Genomic DNA, 20,149 nt, shown 5'->3' with positions numbered 1-20,149 from the left:
CAGGGTCCTCCTCCTTGTGTCTCCTATCTGGTCATGCGCCTCCATTACTGTACACCCATCCTATGGATCTGAGTGAACTCTTGCGTGAACTCGACTAGCCTAAACTTCATGCACCACATCCAGTGACTGACTAAGCATTACCTTACTCATACTGTGCTGCATGATTTGGATTGCATGTATTCCTGTATTGTCTTATTGCTGTATGTCAACCCTAAATATTGTCTGTAACTTTAACTAATGTCTAGCGCTGCATATTATGTTGGCGCTTCATAAATACAATATATAAATAAAAGGTTATTTACCATATTTTGGGAATTCAAAGTTGAAACTAATATTTGAAATAGGAACCCTTTACAGGTGTTTTGGATTAATTAGCTGATTAGAGTCTGACACTTTGACCCTTTATATCTACAATGCAGTCACTGGGACAACAGGACAGGTAGATTTATTACTTCTCCACTGGATTTGCCTTTCACGTCATCACAACTGTTTGACACCTTCCAATCAGTTTGAAGTGGCTGTTTGCTGAAAACCATGATGTGGCATTGTGTGCTATGATAATGAATCATAACTAATCTCGTTACTTGTCGTTTCATTATGTTGTTATTACAAAATCGATCTGTAGATATTGACTAAGGTTGATCATGTTAGTGCTGCACTCCTGTATTCCATTCTCTAAAAATGAAAAGACTAGATAGATATGTGTTCTTTAAATATCCCACTTCTTTGTCTAAAAACAAACTTTTATCTCTTAGAGGACAACTACTGCAATTTTTTAAAAAAAAAATTTTAATACATGAAAACACATAAATAAGAAGTACCGTACATTTCTCCCGGAGTAAAATGTGCTATAAATTACCTTTCTCCTATGCTGCTGTCCCTTACAGTAGTTAGTACAATTCTGACAGAACTGACAGGTTTTGGACTAGCCATTTCCTCATGGGGATTCTCAGAGTTTTCTTTATTTTCAAAAGTACTGAACTGCAGTTTCTCGGTCCAACTGCTAGAATAGCGTGGAAACAGATAGAGGTGTGGCCTGAGTCTTTGTACACCTCCTTTCCAGGGAATGCTTTTGTAAAGAATAAATTCACTTCTGAGAATCCCCTGTCAGGAGATGAACTAGTCAAAAACCTGTCATTTCAGTCAGATTTCTACTAACTACTGTAAGTGGCAGAAACATAGGAGAAAAGTAATTTATAGCTCATTTTACCCAGGAAGAAACATACTTATTTGTACGTGTTTACATGTATTTTACATTTTACAATTTTTCACGATAGGGGTCCTTAATTGTATATTCTTGACTTATCCCCTTCCTTGTCTTGACAGCGTCAGACCTGTAGTTATTTGTGGTTCTGCTTAGCAGGCAGTAGACTTTCTGTGTACTGCTGCTCTCTTTAACCTCCTTTCATTCTTGCTCGCTCCTCTGAGACTGCATCAGCAAAGGTCACAATAATACACAGCCCAAAGGACTCAAGAAATTATTCAATTCTCTTACTGCTGGACCTTCCTGCAACCTCCTGCACCAGCGACCATGTTTACAGACCTGTCACTCACTTCCCATTAAACTCTCTTCATAAAGGGAAGAGGTAGTATGGTAGTATTATCATGATTAATGTTATTTTTATCCAAATTATCTTGATATATACAGTTTTGTGAAAATATGTAAAAAATAGCGTAAAAACCTGTAAAGTACATACCATATATCATCATGGATAAGCCAACCTTTATATACCAAAATGTTGGGCCAAAAATGGGGGATCAGGTTATCCTTGCAGGGCTCCCTATGCAGAGTACGCATTGGAAGCATGCCCATCACCATAGTTACCAGGCTCACTGTGGTCACATGATACTGACCCTGATGCTTTAGCGACAAGCTTCAGGCTCACTGCGGTCAAATGACAGTGAGCATGTAGCTCTAACGGCAAGTTATGAAGCTACTGGGGAGACATAAGCTGGAGCAAAGAGCAGGGCCAGTTTGAGCGACATGGGGGCCCCAGGGAAAAGGTACCTTTGGGCCCCCTTTACTGCCACTGGCAAAGTCAGCCCCCAGGCCCCTGCCTCCCCCCCACCCCAATAACTACCTGGAGCTTAATGGCCAAGTCCGCCCACAGCAATATTCCCAGTAGTGGGTGGCCCAGCAGTTTTAGATGTACGGTTTTTAACTTTGCAAGTTGTTCTTTATATTACTTTATCTGAAAAATACTTGCAAGACCTGATACAGCATTTGCACAACAGCCTAAAACCACAGACTTTTCCTTGTCTGTATTTTGCTTCTATAGTCATTTTATAAATGTGGATGGGTGTCTCAAAGGAACGTGTATGCTTGATAACCATATGCTAGGCTGCCTGTGCTGCACCTGTTTCTCTGGTATCACTTTGCTCTCACCGAGAATATTTTGAAGTCTGAAAAGAGAGAAAACTTGATAGTAAGTTATGTTATTACTATGATAAATAGATATTTATGTATGAATATAGTTCACATGAATCATGAATGCACATCCATACTCTCCAGTCCCTCACCATGGCTGTAGCTCTGCATTTATCACTCCTAACATATATTTAACCATATGCCTTATCAAAAATGATACAAATGGCAAAATAATGCAGATGAATCACAATACACTTTTTGTAAAATAGTAACACCTCTGATAGAAGGTCAGATCTTCCTACCTCATATCCAGAACATCACTAGACCCTGTTGTAAGTCATCCCACCCCTTCCTATCCCAGGAGGAGAACACTTACCTAGATCCTAGAGACGTACAACATCCTAGAATAACTTCTCAACCCCAGTAGCGTTCAGTGCTGATGTGCCTGTAAGCCTGTGTGGGTGTTACTAGGCAGGTAAAATTGCCTCATCATATGGCATATCACATATCTTGTTGGATCTTGTTGGATTTTTGGATCACATATCTTCTGCTCTGCTCCCAAACCTTGCTAAATCGACCCCTATGGGTTAGTCAGCTCAAATTCCTGCATCCCCATCCTCAAGAAGCTAGAGCTTCAATAGTTCTCCACAAATCAAGAAATTGATTTGACTGGATGGCGTCTTGATTTCTTTTAATCCATCTCACCATAGTTTGGTGGTCTCCATGTCTGTCACTTGACAGACTGTGCTGCTTAGACCAAAGACATTCCAGAGCATTAGTGCAGCATGATGGTGTCACCTTGTTTAATCATCACGAAACTACCGTAGCTCATACTGGTATACAATGGGCCTAATCCAATACACTTTTTCTTAGACATTTTCTCCTAGGAGACAACTTTCCTCTTCTATTTAAAATACCTTTTCTGTACTTTGCAATTAAAAAAGTACCTAATGGCAGGTAAAAAGTACTATCAGAAAGTACTAGCCAAAAACTTGGAGAAAATGTGAATTGAATGAGGGCCTACAGTGGTCACGAGATCTTCTCTGGCTACAGTTGCTACACTTGCTACTTCTGTGTCTGTCACCCCTCGATTACATTGTATGTATCCCTTTTATTGTCCGGCGCTGCGTAATATGTTGGTGCTTTGTAATTACAATAAATAACCTCATACAATATGTTATTAAAATACAATACTGAGGGCGGCATGGTGGCTAGGTCTCTTGGCTTGCAGTGATAGACCCTGCGTAGGTCTCAGGTTTAAATCTTGGTGAGGAGGCAAACTGTATGAAGTTTGTTCTCCTGTTTGTGTGGGCTTCTTTTGAGCACTCTAGTTTCTTTCCACATCTCAAAAACATACTAATAAGTTAATTGGTTCCTTAAAGGGAGGGTTCCGAGGAGAAAAACAAAAAATCTACTCACCCAGGGCTTCCTTCAGCCTCTAGCAGCCGTCCTGTGCCGCAGCTCCAGTGGCTTCCGATTCCCTAGCCAGATCAGCATCTACTGTGCCTCAGTGAGTGGCTCTCGGAGTTGTGTTGACATCAGAACTACTGCGCCTGCGCAGTAAAGTCCGGATGACGCGCGACTCCAAGAGCTGCTTGTGTAGGCATCTCGCACCAGTGGGGACCCGGGCCAACGGCGAGGAGATTTTTGTTTTTTTTAACCTGCTCAGATGTGTTCTTTAACCCCAAAAAAGAGAGAAATGGCCATAGATTGTGGTAGGGAATATGATTATGGTAGGGATTAGATTGTGAGCTTCTCTCAGACACAGAACTTTGAGGTGACATAACTATGTGCTCTGTAATGTGCTACAGAAGATGTCAGGGCTGTATAAATACATAATAATAATAAGGTGTAGCATATGCCATATGCCTCTTCAGACAAACATTAAAACAAACTTGTGAGGTCCCGAGGACAAAAAGCTAGATGTTTACCTAGGTAGAGGGAAACATCTGGATCCTCCAGAGATTTCCCATGTCCTCCTCCTGACCACTGGTCCAGCACTGGAACCCTCAAAAGTTTGCAGGCATGCTCCCATATGTGACCCAGTGTGACCCCACTGTGCAGGTGTGGGATGGTTTGTCCCTCCAGTAGCAAGAAGCTGCTGCTCGTTTTTGGTGGAAAAAAACGAGCCCATGCTGATCCAAAGTTGTTTGAGCCTGCGCAGTGTGGCCAAGTTCCGTCAACAAGCTCTTGTCGATGAGCTTCAGGTGGTCCCAGCACTAGAATGGCGAGGTTGAGGGGGATGGGGAAGCTTCTGGTTTATTCAGAGGCTTCCCTTTACTTAGGTAAGTACCCATTTGGGGGCACTTTTTCCCTTCAGGTACACTTTAAAAGAAACCTGAGATAGATTAAAAGAAAAATGTAAACATAACTGAGGCTTCTTCCAGCCCCTTTCAGGCTTTTTGGTCCCTTGCCGTCTTCCTAGACTGCCTGGATCCTCCGCTAGGCAGCCCGGTAATTCCGCCAGTCAGGGCGTACTGCGCATGCACAGCCTGGCTGCACATGCGCGCCATCAAGCTCCCGTCGCCACAGGCGCAGAACGTTCTCGCCCACGGGAGCCCGGTGGGGGAGCACACACGATTGGACTAGGCCTGCGCCAACTGGCGGAATTACCGAGCCGCCTAGCGTGGATCCAGGCAGCCTGGGAAGATGGTGAGGGACCGATCAGCCTGAAGTGTCCAGGAGGAAGCCTCAGGTGTGTATATACTGTATTTTTATATACTGGTCTCAGGTACACTTTAAATAGCTGTTATGTATATGTGACCGGTCCTCATAATTTTTTCCCCTGTTTTGTTAATATGTGTATGAAATATTTGGAAAGAGATTTTGTATATTTTATTGGCTTATTAATATCTTCAGTTTTATACACAGCGCAATTGTTTTGTTTAGCTCAGCTTCCCAGCCAATCAATGTAAACTGCAGCTGGGGTCAGGAATGGAAAGGGTGCTGACAGGGTCAAAAATCCCTTTCAACAACGTGTGTTATATCATCTGACATATTAATCCGAGCTGCCAGAAGCAATAGCCATGAGTCACGTGCATGGCGTGTCCTTAAATAGAGTCTAATGTTTCATGAACTCTGAAGAAAAAGACGCTTAAGGCTGTCTTGCAGTGAAAAAAAAATGTACATTTTATTAGTAAATCTCATGAAAGAGCTTTTAGGATCAGATGCTCCACCCTGTGACAAGGCCTTGTGGAATACTTGTATAAAGCTGAGACATTAACAGACTATTGCTGGGCTGTCAACAACTTTACAGTGTCCACATCTGGAGGCAGTACTAAGATGATCGCATTGCTTAACATTCCCGAGAACATGGAGAAAAACATAATGAGGCAATGCAGCCAAGGGCGAACCGGTGGCCATCTTGTTTGGGCAGCTACATACACACCCAGTGACCAGCAGATCTCTGGGGAAGCAGCCAACAATCAGAGATGTTGGAACACCACGTGCCACCAGAGCCAGATTTGTACTTATTACCGCCCACTAAGACCCACTATCACCAGCTGCCCCTCACCCTCTCCCCTCAGTAGTTTGGAGCAGATCGGGACAAGCAGAAAAGTTGAGCCTAATCGGTTCTTTGCTACTACGCAGGTGCAAGGTGTCCTGCAAGCCCCCCCCCCCCCCCACACACACACACACACACACTTTCTGTACATATAGCCAGATGCCATCCTTCAGTACAGGTAACCATCTATTTTCCCCCTCAGTATAAATAGCCTTGAATCCCCCCCCTCCTTCAGTATAGGTGGCCTTCAATTCCCCCTCCCCCCCCCCCCCTTTCAGTATAGTAAAGGAATGTCATGTCCATGATTCCACCATTATTGCTTCCGCTTTCCCTCAACCATACTGTAGTCATACAAATAAATAGCTTGTTAAACTAAATTATAGTTTATCCAAAAGCTAGTGGACGTTTTATTATCATTTTAGAATTATATTGCCCCAGTATATTCCATATCGCTGTACAATAAACCATACATAATACATACAGTTGCATGAGCAAGGGTGGGATACCGATAATACACAACTGAACAGTTCAGTAAATGAGTGGTCTACAGAGGTGAAAAATATGTGCCTACATTACACTGCATAAATAGAGCAGACTACGAGAGAACAGCCATGAGGACAGCAGTTCAATCAACCCTAGACCGGATTACAGCACAAATTGAGTTGTTCAAGGTGGTGAATCTATCACTACTCTCTGATTGATTTCCTAAATTGAGGGGTTATTGATCTGTCTATGGCTATTGGCTAGCATAATATTTTGATCCTAATAAGGCAACCACAAATGATACAATCTTGATTGTACAACTTACTACTTCAATGTAATATGAGGGACTACCTAAAGTATCCATTCTGAGTATATTCACTCAGTTTATCCATCTACTACAGCAAAGTTCTCGTTATCCAAAACTCAGGCAACCGAAAGTTTAAACTAACTGGCACTCATGATGGATAACGGGGATTTGCTTTCTGGGGTGTTTGCGGGGTGGTAGGCTAGAGCCCCGCCCCCCCCCTTCCCACCCCCATACACAGTATAGTCAGTCAGAGCCCCCCTCCCTTCCTATCCCCCCAACACACTATAGTCAGAGAGGTTTTCCCAACACCCCTAAGCAACAGGGGTAGCACGGGCACATGCAGGGAGCAGTTAAAAACTCACCTTCTGGGATCCACACGCTGCATCTATGTTCTTAGGAGAAAGAAGATAGAAGCAGCATGTGGATCACGGAAGGTGAGTATTTAACTGCTCCCTGCATGTGCCCGTGCTACCCCCGTTGCTGTAAACCCCCCCCCCCCCCCCACACACACACACACTATGCTCCAGGCAGTCACCTGCTCCGCCCGCCCTTAAAGATGGATCTGCCAGAGGCTTCCCTGTACCAAGGTGATTATCTCATTTTTTTCCTCAAACACTCACAGCTTTGCTTTAAAGAGACTGAGAGAAAAAAATATTATTTTTATTTAATAAAAGTGTTTAAACTAATAGCCCTAACTAAACTGCCGCATTCCCGTCGCTCTAATCTAACTAAATCCCCCCAAACTGCCCGGAGGGCAATCCGGGCAGCGCTTCTGTGTGAGGCAGAGCTATGAGCTGCAGCTCTGCCTCACACGCGTCTGTCAGCAGCGGATCGCCGCCTCTCCCCCGCCCCTCACAGTCTTCCTTCGCTGAGAGGGGCGGAGGAGAGGCAGAGATCCGCCGCTGACAGACGCATGTGAGGCAGGGCTGCAGCTCATAGCTCTGCCTCGCACGGAAGCGCTTAGGGCAGCAAAATCCACAACCAAGAAAGTCGTGGATTTTGCAGGGGAGAGGGAGGGAGGAGTTAGGGGGGATTTAGATAGTTTACAGCGGCGGGGATGCAGTGGTTTAGTTAGGACTATTAGGTTAAACACATTTATTAAATAAAAAGATGTTTTTTAGACACTTCAGTGTCTCTTTAACCACTTGAGGATCACAGTGGTAAACCCACCTAAAGACCAGGCTGTTTGTTTCATAATTGGCCATTGCAGTTTTAAAGCCAAGCTGCAGGGCTGCACAACACAGCACACGAGTAATCCCCCCCCTTTTCTCCCCACCAACAGAGCTCTCTGTTGGTGGGGTCTGATCACCCCCCTTGTGTTTATTTATTTTTTTTAATAAATATTTATGTTCATTTTTTTTTTTACAATTTTTTTTACAATTTTTGTCTTTTTTTTCCCTCCAATCCGCTCCCTCCCCCCTGCTGGCCAATCACGCGATCGGCTGTCATAGGCTTCTGCCTATGAGAGCTGATCACTCTCTTGTCCCCCAGGGGGACAGCCGTGTCACACGGCTGTCCCCAGTACAGCGCTGCTGCTGATTGCAGTGCTGCACTGTGTAAATAGACAGCGATCACGCCGTCTAACAGTCTCCAATCGGCGTTAGGCGGTCGTAGAGTAGTTAAAGTGGTCTGAAACTCCGACATACCATTCAATAAAATCGTGTTTTCCTACTTTTTATTACTCATACAGTTATCATATTTGATTTTGTGCATAAGTAATATTGTATGTTTACAAATTACAAGTTTCCAAAGTGTAGTTTATCTTGCCCTAAAAGCCGTCATTGCATTTTATTCAAACTGCTTTTTATTATATATTAACATCTTCTAATGAGCTTTTCTGAACTGTGTGTGTGTGTCTGAAGCACAGAGTTCCTTTTCACCTGTTAGACTGTGTTTACACACATTGTAACAACATTGGAATGTAAACAAATATACTGTTATCTACAGTTTGGATGCGGATTGAAGGTGAATAGTAGGACAAAGTGCTTTTGTTTAACCATTTCAGTGATGTTCTGCTAGAAAAAAATTCTGGGATAGTAGCTTTCAAGCTGTGAGGAATCTTTTAGTAGAAATTCTGGCTTTCAGACCACATTAATATATAGCAAATTATTTTCAAAACGCAACAGGCATTCACAATATGAAACTCATTTCAAATCTCAGAATAAACCTGTGAGCTCCCAGTTTGCTTTTGGTGGAGCAAGTTGTTTCAGTATGAGGAAGCTATATAAGCACACAGGAAAGATTGAGCACTCCCAGAAGGCCGCTGCCTGTGATGGATGATTTGTAGCTAGGCCACTCCATCCATTCATATCTCCATGGAAAGCTCTGCCTGTTCTCTCTCTTTTCCAAGTCCTTGACTGTTCCAAAAAAGCAGATGACAGGCTGACAGGATGTACTTTTGTTTGTAGCAGCACTCTTTAAAGGAAGAATGTGAAAAATTCCACATGACGAGGAAACAGAGCGCTAAGCCAGGAAATTTCCATGTGTCCTGCTTCTCTTACATACATCACAGATCAGGGATGTCATTGTTCATTGTGGAACTTCAACGAGACACTGAAGACTTTGAATTGTGCCACATAAGGATGGATTGTCACGCTGGCAGCTATGAGGAAGAGTCATGTGAGGAATGGGCAGGAAACATTAGCACAGTCTGCTTATAAAATTGTTTTTCTTCCATTTGGTCATTATACAGCATCACCGCACCACAAAGGGAATCACAGATGACTCCTTGTTTGGTTTCCAAAACTGTGTTGTATTAATGGAGACAAATGACCGAGATCTGAGCCGCTCAAATGATCAGTAATGCGCTGTTCTTTGATCTGACGGGCTGCCATAATGTGAGTAACGCTTAAAAGGCAAAAATAATTTAATGTTGCATCAGTCTTGCAACATAAATCTGGCAACCAATGGCAAATACAAATTGTGTAACTCTCCTGCAATGCATGGCATATGAACTATAAATACCCCCAAAACACATTAAGACAAGACGAGACACAGAACATTTTATTGTGTTTTTTTCCTGGCAGACTCAAAGCACCAGAGCTGTAGCCACTAGGTGTGCTCTATAGGCAGTAGCAGTGTTAGGGAGTCTTGCCCAAGTTCTCCTCACTGAATAAGTGCTGGCTTACTAAACAGGAACAACCGAGATTTGAACACTGGTCTCCTGTGTCAGAAGCAGAGCGCTTAAAGCTAATGGGAATTATAAACAAAACCCCCCAAAAATAGATACTTACCAAAGGCCTTCCCTCTTCTCGCATGGTTATTACGTTCCAGTGATATCACCCCATTCGGAAGTCTTCGGTAGTGTTGCTGTATTGCGCGTAAGAGAGAGGGTGCTTGCTCAGGCACAGTACTGAACTGTGAGAGACACCAGAGGAAGCGTCAGGTGACCCGTAAGTTTGATGCCAGTGGAGTGCCTTTTTTCTGTTCTTTTGGAATGTCCACGATTGCAGTAGTGGTGTAACTGCAGGAAGAGGGCACCGGCCACTGCTACCTATATCAGGTATAGCAGTATTACTGAGTTCCAAGGAGGCCTTTTACAGTACTTAACTGCCCGTCTTCAGGAGCTCTCAGGCTCCGGAAGACCCCCAAAGCCTCCTATGGCGGCAGAGAGCAGTAATCGTCCGAACGGTTGAATACTGCTACCGAGGGTGACATCGCTGGAACTCGGAAACCATGGGAGGACCCAGAACCTTCCATCTCATTAGGTAAGTATCTGTTTGTTTGTTTTTCCAATACTTGAAACAGCCAATGCTGGGCTATAAAAACATTCTACCATCCAGTAAAATTTGCAGTTGGGGTCCAACTACATGATTGCCAGATGCCCTGTAAAACTCATACTGGAATACTGTTACTATAATAGCCAGTGCATAGCTACATAATAACCAAGTGTGTGGGTGCCCGGCACCAAATTTATAACACTAACTCAGTGTAACGATTGGTGTCAGCAAGGACAGATTTTCTGATTATTGTATGATCTGCAGTATCACCAATAATACAGATACTATACCTGATTATGTGGTGATCTGCAAAATCACCAATAATGCGAGTATAGCAAGACACAGGACAACCTGGTGTAAGATAAGTGTTTGGTACAACAGTAAATATAGATAGATACCCACTATCCCAGAGGAGCTGGTAGAGGGAGGTATCTCTATAGAACACTGGAATCAGTACTCCAGCAGGCTGGAGACGAAGATGAATTAGTGATCGGTTCACCCGAGGAGCGGGTGATGCACAGTAAAACAGAAGGTACTTATCACCCGAGGAGCGGGTGATTCAGACTGTACTGTAGCTATCAACCTGAGGAGCAGGTGATTAAGACTGTACTGCAACTATCAACCTGAGGAGCAGGTGATTAAGACTGTACTGCAGCTATCAACCTGAGGAGCAGGTGATTAAGACTGTACTGCAGCTATCAACCTGAGGAGCAGGTGATTACTATACTACGAATCCCTCACCAGAACTAGCTCACTGATGAGGGTAGGAGAGTCAGACAAGCAGATTCGGCAACACACGGACAGATACGGTACAAAGACAGAAGACTGAATCAGAGTAAGGTTCAAGCTGAGTCGGCGACTAGATCAGATAGGCATAGGCACAGAATCAGTAGGCAGAAGAGTAGTCGAGGCTAGCAGAGGATCATAACAAATAATACAATTCAATTAGTACTTTAAGCTACCAACAGAATCTGGCTAAGTGTGGATCCCCAGCTCCTGCTGGTTCTAGCACACTTTGGGATCTGACTAAGGTCTGAGTGCTAACACGTAGCATTTGCAACAGCAGACGAAGAGCAACTGACAGGCAGGTCCTATATATACTAAGAGCGCTCCACAGCGCCGCCCCAGTCACTCAGCCAATCCGGAGCACTGCTGGAGTCAGCTGACCGGCTGATCAGCTGACTCCCCTTCTGCTTGCATAAAGGCCCTAGTGCGTGCGCACGTAGCCCTCAGTCTATGTGCAACTGAGGGACCAGGCAAAACTCCAACATGTAACTGCGCGGCGGAGGCCGCCGGCTGAGACGCGGAGACAGCCGCCATGACGCTCACCGCCGCGGCGGCATCTCCGCTATCTATTACACTCAGGCACCAAAATTATCTGTTTTGTGTGTGCATTCTTTATGTGTGGCTGGATAGCATACTGTTTAAAGCTAATGATACTTGTTATGAGTGATGGGATCATGAGGGTCAGTTTGCCACATTTGTTAAACCTGGATGATGGTGTTTCCAACGTTTGAAGCGATCTTTCAACTTCATCCCACAAATGCTCAATGAGGTCAGGTGACTGAGCTGGCAATTGAAGCAGGTTAAATTCTCATTGACATTCCTCAAACCAATTTGAGACCGATGGAGCACTGTGGCAAGGGCCCACAACAGGCGTCTTTTCCTATTTTTCTGTGATACCGAAGGAGCTCTTGATGCTTTCCTGCTGCTAAAGCCCATACTTTGCAAAGTCCGTCTTGTTGTCCATTGGGATATGCTTTGTGATGCACCTGCATTGAATTCAGTTGTAAATTGGCGTGCTTCTGTTGCTGCTGACTGTGTGTGCTAATCGCCTTTCACTTCTCTCGTTTACCAGCCTTTTTCGATCAGAATAGTTCTTGTTTGAAGTTTTTTCTCAACTCCCACTTTCTAAACATCTAAGATACTGTTGGACAATAAAACCCTAAAAGAGTGGTTGTTTCAGGATGCTAGAACCAGCTCTTCTTGCCAGAGCCGGGACAAGGTCCTCCAGCGCCCAAGGCTGAGACACCAAAGTGCGCCCCTCCATCCCTGCCTCCCCAGCCTTCACACACTGATTGCTATTAGACTAAGAGGTGCCACAGGGCCCACAACCTCCCCAACACCTTAATATCTAGTTATCTGGCTTGCAGTCACTGCCATGTATCCCCTTTTCTTATTTATTTCTGCTTCAAACATAATTAGGAATGACAACTGAATGAATTCTGCGCCCCCTCCTACACTGCGCCCTGAGGCTGGAGCCTCTCCAGCCTATGCCTCGGCCCGGCCCTGCTTCTTGCACAGACTTAATTCATAGTTATGCCCTGTCTAGTTGGTTCCAGTATAAGGTGGTAAGGCGTGAGGGAGATATTATTTGCCTGTTTCTACCCAAACATCTAATGCTGGGAATACACGGTTCGTTTATGGCGTTCAATTCTCCTCTCAATCATTTTTGCCGCTCGATTCTGCAGTCGATTCTCTTATTTTCCGCTCGTTTTTCTTATCTTTTTCCATTCACTTCTATCAGAAATCGAGCGGCGAAAGGATCGAAAGGGAGATTGGACATGTCGGAAATGATCTATCGAACCGCCTCAAAAACGAACCGTGTATTCCCAGCATAACATGTGGGGCCAGCATCAAGTCTTATCAAGTCTTCTTGCAAGCAATTTCTATAATCTAAAGTGGAATGACAAAGTCCTGGTGGCTCTAAAATATTGGCTTCTTTCAGTGTTATGGATTAAACGACATCACCATCTGCGTGTGGAATGTTGGCTTTTGCTATTCTTATTTTCTAGTTACTATTCTGATTTCATCATAGCGTCTATCTTTTTTTTTACAACAAGAACAGTTCAGTGAAGGTATTAATTTATTATTTTTGCAATTTATTTAGCTGGCAAGTTTATTGAGTGTGTTTAATTGCAATGAAATATCTTCCTGGGTTTATAATTGTTGATACAATACTTCCAGTCATCGCAGCTTTAAATGTGTCACTCAGTGATGACTTTCTGTTTGTTTCTTGTATCCTGCCGGACACTCAAGTCACAAAATGGTTTATGTTCTTAATTAAGTCTTTGTGTCAATCCTTTTGCGTTTCCTCACACATCATAAACACACTCTTGGCTAGCACTGCAGTGCTTGGGATAGGCGGTAACCCATTGTCTGAATTGTTGTTTGTGAAGAGTAAACACAGATGTCTCCTCATGGATCTCTAAAGCAGTTGGCTGGATATTCATCTGACCCTCTTACCCATAGATCAACTTGGCTCGCCAAGGAGCGCAGATCTGTAGGTGTGTATTTTCTGTTTTACACATTAATGTTTATGTTTGAAAAATGTAAACATTTATTTTCCGTGGTGAAATTGAAAGTGCTTGCAGAAATGGTTTAAGATGAAATGGGGCTCTAGGCAAGGTAGTAGATTTGGGGTCCCCTTGTGGTCAGCTTGATGCCTACAGGGCCCCAAGCACCAGCCTAGTTGCGTCCGAGAGAATTCGCCACCGGAAGACTTGGGCACACGATACAGCCTGTAAGGCTTATTCTGCTGCTGCACAAGTTCCCGGCAGCGTTAAATACTATTCCCCCTCTAGGTCCACGTGGATAGTGGGGAATTATGTCATTCGGCTTCCAGCTATTGCTGGAAGCAAATTACAGTATTTTAAAAGTAACTTCAGCTCCGTCTTCTGACGGCTCTGAAGTTACTGACTGTGCGCCGCTATAATTCCCATTCTATGGTGGCGCGGGCTGCGCCCAAGTCTCCTGCGCTGCATTTGCAGTGTTCGTGCCTAGGTTTCCTAGCAGATGATCCTGCACTGAGTGCTTGAGATAGATCCAAGATGCTTAGATCTATGTCTAGAGGGTCCAGGGGCAATGTAGGTGAACACCGTGCTCAAACACTTGATAGAGGGTCTTCATTATCTGGACTGTTCATTCTGATAGGTAAGTAACTTTATCCTAAGGCCAGTTTCACACTGCAAGCTGACCGCACCACCAAAAACAGGCCTTAGGGGAATACCGCGGTATTTTCTACCAAGCAGGAAGTGACGCGTGCTGGTGGCCACTTCCTGCTTCGGGGTATGCGGAAGTGCATGGAAGCGAACATTTTGCACATGTGTGCTGCGACGTCGACATTTTAAAATCTCGGGTCTCCATAGACTAACATGAATTCCTTCCTGACGCCGAACAACGCAAGTACGTGCGTTAACGTAGTTTTGTCCTAGCGTTGGGGATGTGGCGAAAACGTAATTTCCATCGTGTCGCGCCGTATCGTTGCAGTTTGAAAGTCTCCATAGACTTTCATTGCCCGGCGGTGGGGGGCGGTAAAAATACTGCACTGCACTGCCCCGGTGGGAAAGGGCCCTAAGGCCCTGTACATACAATAAATTAAAGTTGGTTGATGGAGGGGATAACAACCAGCTCTGATAATATTCTGGCGTGTGGATAGCATCCTCTAACCGGCACCCGGTCATTATTGGGACAGGTGGATCAATCCGGCCGAGCGACGGCCGATAGCATTATTCTCCCCATTCTCCCCAGCCGCCACGTAACATCACATCGGCGCCTCTCAGTTGGCCCTCCACCTTCTCGTATTGCAACAGAATGCGTCATTAGTCCTGCAGGCTAACTACATGTCTATACAGCCCTGGCCCAGTGATGTTGGCTGAGAGATCGGGTCCTGATCCCCGGCAAGCGACATCCATCTAGTGTATGTAAGGGCCTTAAGTATGTGGGTGAAGATCAGAGTAGCTAGGATCAGGTCAGAATAGTGTTAGGCTTGAAGTTAAGCGACATACACACATTAAATAAAAATCATTTAAAACAAACGATGACTGACAAATAATAAATTGTTCAAATATTGTTGCAAAATTTGCACTGAACAACCTCAGAAGGCACCGATAGATCATAATTATCGCCGACGTAGACTTGTCCATCTTGGCGGATCCGTTTGGATGATAAGCCAGTAGTAAACACAGGTATTGGATGATGATAAATGATTGTTACATTCAAAAACTTTTTGCGTGGCTAGCTAAAAACTTCCAGATCCTCGGTTTTAAGCTTCCGCTAATGGTCACTTCCATAGATCATCGTTGTTGAATTCAAATGGGTCATATTGTTGTCAGACATCATTCATTTTTTGAATTAGGGGTGGTGGTCGTTCATTTGGGAACAACGGTGGTTAAGCTGTGTACTTAGCATGCACTTAAGTTATTTCCCATTGGACGTGAAACACTGTTCAGTCATCTACGCTGCTGTAAACAAACACCTTCTAGTAGCTCTGTGATGCAAGTGAATGGCAGCATTCGTAACCACATGCTTGTCAGTGGTTGACTCATGGAAAAGTTACGGCTCAGAACAAAACCACTGCATGTAACATCTAGTGGGTGTTCAGATGTACGAATATGGAACGGGCACTAACTCCCTGCCTGTGCAAGATGTTTTCAGCCATCTGCGAACCCTAATATTTAAATGGAGGCATCTGACAGGTGGTGAAGATACATTATACACACATGAATGACATAAAAAAATGGCATATGCAACATTTTAAGTATAATTACAGTCTCCCATTACATACAGTACAAACTTGTTTCCCTACTCTTTAATACTCATACAGTTATCCTACTATCCCAAAGTAATGTAATCACTGTAAAAATAACAAGCCTACCAGCTCAGAAGAGTACCACAGTCATATATCCACCATAGTCTAAAGACTCGTACACACGTCTGATCAAAGGCAGCTACGGGTCCGTCGTCACCTCCCGCTGGGCGGGTTTTCAGCAGACAGTACAGCATGTGTACAGTCTGACGGTGGACTGATAAGGCTGTTTTTGAGCGATCCGCCTGGTGACAGACTGTACACGCGCTGTACTGTCTGCTGAAAACCCGCCCAGCGGGAGGTGACGACGGACCCGTAGTTGCCTTTGATCAGACGTGTGTACGAGCTCATAAAAAAAATGAAAGTTGTACTCACATGGGGCTTTCTCCAGCCCAGTGCTGGTCGGGAGGTCCCACGACGGCGTCCTGGCTCTTCTCCTTCTCCCCGCTCCAGAATGGCTGACAGGCCGCAGCCCGGGCGACACTCGGCTGAGTGTCGGGCTGCTCCTTCCGCGTATGACGCGGATTACGTCACACGCCGGCCACTTCGCGTCATCACGGCGGCCGGCGTGGCAGTACGGCGCATGCGCGCTTTAATTATTTAGATAATTTCCGACATGTCTGATCTCCCGCCCGATCGTTTCCGCACTCGATTCTGCATGGAGGACAATGGGTAAAGATAGGAGAATCGAGTGGAAGATAAGGTAACCGCTTGCAGAAACGATCGGGCGCAGAATCAAGTGGCAAAATCGAGCTGTGTATGCCCAGCATAAGGCCAATATTGGGGGAAACCAATGAACTTATAGCCGATGAAAAATAGTGGTACATAAATGCAAAATAACAATAATAATCAACATATGAATACATTGACCTTATCATGTCCCTGTTCCTTTAAAAGGGCTAATGTTCCTACAGAAGTTTAGAGCCAAATCATGGGGGAAACCTGTACATCTGCCAGTATGTTTTTTGGATGATGAAGGAAACCGGAGTTCCTGGAACAACGCCATGCAAACACAGGGAGAACATTCAAACTTCATGCAGACTGTGTCCTCGTATGTGTGCTAACCACTTAAAGCACACCTTACCCTGGGCAAAGCTACCTAAGGTAAGCACAGAGCTATGTTCATACTGGATCCACATTCCTCTTTGTGTTGTCCATTCCTCTCCTCATTGCCCACAGGTTTCTGTAATCACTCCTTGAAGAATTTGACTTTGGCATAGACCAGCGGTTCTCAAAGTGTGTGAGCTTTTCCCAGGGGCGCCACAGCTCTGTCTCTTCACTGGTAACATTTTCTGTCAGCGTGTGTGTTGTCAGCGCATGGGTAGGATTTTTTGACACTGCACCACACACTTATGGCCCATACTCACGGGCAACTTTTCTTCTCTGTCGCTAGCACACGGGAGCGTGTGCACGACAGTTCGGCGACAGCTCGTCGCCACGTCCCTCCGCCTACACATCAGCGGTGCGACGGAAGCTGTCGCCGACGTTCCTCCTCCCCCCGCCAGAAGCTCCGTGTTCTTTATGGAGGTTGCTGTCGCTAGTCCGCATACTCACACGGACTAGCGACAGTTGCGGCGGAGTTGCGGCGGCAACTGTTGCTAGGCGATTGACCGCGCCAATCGCCTGGTGACAGCAGCGACGAGCGACGGTTCGGGGTGCGCGCCCGTGAGACGCCTCATACTCACAGGCGACCTGTCGCCGCAACAGGCGCGCGTCACGTGTTGCGGCGACAATTGTAGGCCGTGAGTATGGGCCATAACAGAGGAAGAGCAGTTCCACCCCTCGCATACAGAGAGAAAGTGGATATGCAGCTCTGATTGGCCCACTGCACTCTGGTGGGCGTATGCAGCGTCAGAGCAGCACCTCCTCATGGAATCCTCACGCGCCAAGCCTGGATCTCCCTGCTGCCATAGAACAAGCACATGTGAGCTGCACCACCCGCCTCCTGTTCCCTGTTGGTAGGATTGAGTAGCGGTGTGAGGGTCTTGTGTTTAGAGTGGGGGCGAGTCAGCGATTATTTTCTGTCAGACCCACGCTGTGGCGAGGGTGGGTGGGTCTTCAGGAAGGGGCCTACACTCTATTTTCCTGGGGGAAGGGAAATCTATTATGGGCCCACACAGTATGTTTCTGGGGAGGCGGGGGGGGGGTCGTTGTAGCAGGGACCCATACTGTATGGTTCTGGGGGAATCTTCTGATCTTCTGGCGGGGCCCGCACTGTATGTTTCCTTGGGGAGAGAAGTCTTCTATCAGGGGCCCACACTTTGTTTCTGGGAGGGGGATTGTTGCCTTCAGGCCCCCATGTGATACCTTGGGGTGGGGGGGGGATTTCTGTGTTATCAGACCCACATGTGATACCTGGGGGGGGGCTTTGCTGTTAGGCCCACAGCATTAACAGTAGCTGTTAGGGGTAAAAGCAGCATTTTTTTTTGTTTTTATCAAGGGGTGTCTTGAAAAGTCATCAAAGGTGCCTTGACTCAGAGAAGTTGGAGAACCACTGGCATAGACAGGGGCAAGCTTGCTACGATGTTCCCTCCTATCACCCTCCCACTCCTTTCGCTTCCCCTCCCATTCACTCCTAGGGTGAACATCTCAGCAAGCCTGCCTCTGGAACATTTCTAGGTAGACATCTTCTGCACGTTAAGCCAACTTAAAGCGGACCTAAACCCAGTACTGCCTCTCTGCTCTGAAAGATAAACAACAGCATAATAATCTTTAAAGAAAAACATTTATTTGTTGCAGCCCACAGAAATTCTACTGAGATGCTGCAAAGTGCTTACTTCCTGGTTTCATGGGAGCACAGAAACAGTTAACTTCCTGTGTTTCCATATAGCCTGCCTAACCAGTGTTATGTCTGATCCTGCTGCCCGGAAGCTGCCTTCCTCACTGAATATCATGCATGCTCAGTGGGAACTTAAATATTATTCCCCCAAAATATCTCCCCTTCCACATCTCCTACACTTCCCAAATCTTCAGGTTAGAGAGGGGATCCCCCAAACTACCTCTTTGTCAAATGGCAGTTCCTGAGCTCTGCTGGTTCCCAAGATGGATTACATAAAGCTATCTTTACTTGGGGAGTGTAGGAGGTGTGGAAGCTGAGATATGTGGGGTGTTTAGCATGGCAGCACAATTGAAGAGGACATGTGACAGCACAGGCTCCTACAGCGCATGCGGGGTAGCGTAAATTTACAGCACAATCAGACACAACACCTGCACACCTGCAGCACAGATCAGACAGAGATGACAGCTCAAATTACAGTGGCTCATTACTAGCAGATAAGGAAGAATTAAACAAGCTGTTATCTCTAAATACATGCAGGGTGGGTTTCTCTGTGTTTTCCTTCTCTCCTGCGGAAGAGTTAGGGCTAATTCACACTACGGCAATTAGCGGGTGATTCCCGCTAATCGCCCGAAGCGCTAGTGCAATTATAGCCCTAAGGCAGTGATCTCACTGCCACGACTGCTGTCGATCGTGGGTGTTTCGTGATTAACAGAAATTGCAAAACGTGTTACCTGTAGCATTTTGCCGCGATTCTTGAGCGATCGCGGTACAGTGCTTAAACAAGCGCTGATTGCAATCGCCGAGAATTGTGAGAGTGTCTAGTGATTTTACTGCGCTAACTGCGGTAAAATCACCCGCACAAAACGGTAGAGTGGTTGCTTCCCTTGCAACCCTTCTTTCCGAGTATAATTTTATACCGTTTTTTCTAACTTTCCAAATACCTTACGATATTGAGCAAGAGCCGGCTCCCAGTGACCCTGTGTGGGTTTTTTTCTCTACAAGTCCCAACTTGGTAGGGATTACAATATGAGCTCATCTGAGGAGCCGTTAGTAACATAACTATATACTGTGTAAAGAGCTGCAGAAGTTATCAGGGCTATAGAAATACAAAATAGAATAAAATAAATTCAAGCGATGCTAAGATTAGCTGAATTATTTGCAAAGGTTTGGATGTTTATGAGCGCTCTTATTTTAAAGCTGAATTCCTTACAAGTAGATTCATAACCTTTCCTTGGTAACCGTACACATGTATGCTGTATCTGGTCATTAAAGGCCAGAGGGTTCACCGTATATCAGTCACTTTATATATACAATAATGTACACATACTGAGCAAGTAAACAGGAAGGGCTGCTATGGGCAGCTGAGCAGGGGTTAAACATTTCCTGTGTCCCTCTCCTGTC

General features: G+C 45.2%; 1 long non-coding RNA gene across 6 annotated transcripts in view; it reads left to right on the top strand.

Moving 5' to 3' along the window:
- The window catches only part of LOC137561160 (uncharacterized), a 150,683-nt gene that overhangs the window by 8,486 nt on the left and 122,048 nt on the right, over positions 1-20,149 (top strand). For all 6 annotated transcript variants that reach the window (XR_011029899.1, XR_011029900.1, XR_011029901.1 and 3 more), the window contains exon 2: positions 16,867-17,073. This is a non-coding gene — a long non-coding RNA (uncharacterized lncRNA). The remainder of the gene's footprint in view (positions 1-16,866; positions 17,074-20,149) is intronic.

This window comes from Hyperolius riggenbachi, chromosome 3 (assembly GCF_040937935.1).
Source record: "Hyperolius riggenbachi isolate aHypRig1 chromosome 3, aHypRig1.pri, whole genome shotgun sequence".
NCBI lineage: Eukaryota > Metazoa > Chordata > Amphibia > Anura > Hyperoliidae > Hyperolius > Hyperolius riggenbachi.
The sequence above is the reverse complement of the archived record's forward strand: the minus strand, read 5'-3'. Positions and strand labels throughout refer to the sequence as shown.